The 3,524-nt window shown below is 28.7% G+C and overlaps 1 long non-coding RNA gene across 1 annotated transcript in view; it reads right to left on the bottom strand.

Annotated features, from left to right (window-relative positions):
• The window catches only part of LOC112211262 (uncharacterized), a 7,441-nt gene extending 5,232 nt beyond the window's left edge, over positions 1 to 2,209 (bottom strand). Inside the window, exons 1-2 of the long non-coding RNA XR_010845027.1 lie at positions 2,056 to 2,209; positions 274 to 372 (exon numbers count right to left, since the gene is read on the bottom strand). This is a non-coding gene — a long non-coding RNA (uncharacterized lncRNA). The remainder of the gene's footprint in view (positions 1 to 273; positions 373 to 2,055) is intronic.
• Positions 2,210 to 3,524: the final 1,315 nt, after the last annotated feature.

Raw genomic sequence — 3,524 nt, 5'->3', positions numbered from 1 at the left:
ACCCAAAAATATGTTAGAAGTAAATATATGGTAACAACCCTTCTCTTAGGATGAATAGGTATGTAGACAGGCTTTTTTATTGTCGTTTTTTAAAATTAAATTATCATTTATTTACATTATCTTATAGCCCTAACATAATTTATATTGTATGGATGTAGAACTAAATATATTAATAGATTTTGACACATGAAAAATGTTTTGAAGTTAAAAATAGAAAAACTGCTAATTTAACTATGATACTATTTAGTAACTAAAATTAATGCTATATCTTACAGACAAAGTTAATTAATTTTTCTTTTGATTTTGTTTTCGTTTTGGAGGTAAGTACCATGTTTGCAGACCAACAGATGGTTTCGGTGGTCTTTCTTCAATCTACAAAAAGAAAGACTCATTAAAATAGAATAGGATTTTTAATAAATATATGAAATAATGAGATAGTTTACGTTTACTTAATTAATGCACAACAAAATAAAAAAAAAAAATATTAAATCCGTTTTGGCCTGGTTTATAACTTAAGTATGCAGACACCTATAACAACAAACTTGATCAGACCTTAACTGAGGGATTATTTCCAATATTTTTCAACACGACAAACAGGAACTATATTAAAACCATTTAAGACACCAATGAAAGAAATGGTCACAAATTATTTAAAGTTTTTTATGAAAAATAACCCTTTGTAAAGGTCTGCAGAAAGGTGCTACCAACACTCAATAGGAAGCTTTAGAAATGCACTATCAAAGCAGGCAGCCCCCAATTTCTATGTCATGTAAGGGTTTCTCTTCTCCTTCTCCGGTGTTCTTCCTGATCAGCAAATGTTTATAATTTAGATGTTTACACTTTTAGATTAGGTAGCGATTTTTAGGTTGCTCCAGATCAGGATCTAACATTTTAAATTCCACAATAAGGCAATTAGATAATAGACATTACATAATATTAATATATAATAAAAATTAACATTCATGTTAAACCTGGGACATAAATTTCAATAAAAGTCTTTCACTAAAGATAAAAAATATTGATATTTAAAAAAAATATAATGCACCAAGGTACTAGAATTGGCGATAGTTGAATAGCTTTGAGTTTCATAAGCTTCAATAATATTAACCTACAGCTATTCATACTAGTGATAAGTAAAAAACTTGTCACATATAAAATGAAATCGAAGTTAGATATGTTAGAGAATGTTTTCAAGCCCTTTTGACATAAATCACAGGTGTTTACATGCAGTATTTCTTTTTACTTTTAAAAAATCTGTCGCTGATACGATCTGTGCATAATTTATAATTAAAAATTGGGAATCAGCACTAATAAATGCATACTTATAATTATTAGTGATGAGGGAGGCAAGGCGAGACTGATACTGAGAAAAATATAGAAATGGTAGCTAGTAAAGTTTACTATGTACAATATCTGTTGTGAATTGTGATGCCAAGATAATTACTGAAGGCAATTATCCAAATATATATTTATATTAATTACAATTATTTGAGTCCTTAAACTATTATTATTGGATTACCTTTCCAAAGGCCCTAGCATGTTTACCAGTAAATCAATTATATTTCTTATATGATAATATTACCATTTGAATATATAATATATGTATTAGGGAGTGGTTTGGGAAATATTCTCGAAGCTCAAAGCTATACACAAAGTAAGAATGCATCTATTTACATTTAGTAGACTTATGAATGTAATAAAATGGTTTGATAAAATGATTCAATGATGCAGATGGATGGTTTGACACAAAATATTATTACATTATAAATGATTACCTAATACATAGTACATAATAGGTGGTGATGCATGCCATGGTATGTGGTTAGTAATAATTTCTTCTTCATTCTCTGGCCCTCTATCCGAAGTTCCTTACTAGCCCTAGTTTCTTCACCCTCTGATCTCTATTGAGGACTTAATGCTAATGCTTGAGTGCTATATCAGCTGACAGGCCGTGTCAGCTGAACTGTACGAAATGGTATGAGTCATTTACTGTTTGCCCTCGATGATACTTAACTTACATATATATTGAACACATTTATTAATCCACTCACTTACCAATTCATGTAAGTTCTTAAGCCTGATTTTATATGTAGTATCAGATGGCTTTCTATTATTAGGTTCACCAGAAATATTATAAAGCTCTTTCTCCGAATTAGGTTTTGATTCAATCATATTACCTGCAAGAAAAATAAATTATAATGTTAAAAGTATAGATCAGTAAAAAGGAATTAAAAGAAAAAAAAATCAGAATTTTGAACATGAATTTTGCAACAAATAAAACTTCTTTTCAACATCTCTTCAAAGAAGCAATACTTATAACTTTTGAAATTTCATTCATGTGCCCATTCTTAAATTTATTATTAATACTTATGCACATACGTATGTTTATGTGAGTATAGTATAAACTAATTGATAAAATAAATTTGTCACTTCAAAGAGAAATTGCAACAATAACTATTATACAGAAAAATGTAATGTAAATACATCAAACTTGGGAATCAATGAACTGTTTAGAAAGCTGTTGATCTGTTGGCCAAATACATAAACTCCAAATGAAAAAAAGAATCTTACAATGAAAACACAACAGAGCTTGCCTTTTTATATGATTTGACCACAATAAACAAGAATGAACTTCAAAACAGCTCAATGTAAATAAATATATTTTTTTCATAAACAATAAACAGGCTAAATTCCAGGAAATAACCCAAAATAAAATATATATTTTTGTTAATGAAGCTTATAATGCATACCAAATCAACTTGTATAACCAAAGTCTTTAATCTTCTTAAAATTGTGAAACACATGATTGAAATTTGGCAAACTGAAATTGTTCTGTTTGATGCACCATCTGATTTTATGGGCTTCGGTACCTCATTTATTTTTAAATAATAGATACAAAATGTTTTAGTAATAAAAACAGATTAAGAGAAACTTAAAAGTTAGAATAAACAAAACTATTTTCCTTCCTACTGTACTTTACAGATGCGAAACATGGCTTTTTGTTTGTTTATTCAGAAATTAAGGCGTAAAACCCACCGGTCATCAACGCCAACACGAGTTGGGTTTGGAATTCCACTGAACAGAGGTACATAGAGAGTGATAGATGGTATCGGCAGCAAACCTTCAGCTTCGCTAGGCCTTTATTATTATTATTAATAGGACAAAACATTGTTATAATTACGGATTATCTCTCTAGGAAGTCTGGTGAGTCAATTCTTTTAAAATTTTTTGAGGTTTATTACTTCTATCATTTGCAATAAATTATTATTTATTTATTCATTAACAATTGTACGTTTCGGGACTACTGTCCCATATTCATGCACTATAAACACCTCATGATTTCATATGAGAAATCATGTCCACCATTTGTACATCTTCACTTTATAATAATTCATTGCAAATGATGGAAGTAATAAACCTCAAAAAATTTTAAAAGAATGTTATAATTACAAAACAAAAAATGAGCAGAATTAAACCTTAAGAAAATAGGTTTGTGATTATAATAAAAAAATAGTGAGAAAAAC

This window comes from Halyomorpha halys, unplaced genomic scaffold (genome assembly GCF_000696795.3).
Source record: "Halyomorpha halys isolate HHAL.00 unplaced genomic scaffold, Hhal_1.1 Scaffold62.1, whole genome shotgun sequence".
NCBI classification, from domain to species: Eukaryota; Metazoa; Arthropoda; class Insecta; order Hemiptera; family Pentatomidae; genus Halyomorpha; species Halyomorpha halys.
The sequence above is the reverse complement of the archived record's forward strand: the minus strand, read 5'-3'. Positions and strand labels throughout refer to the sequence as shown.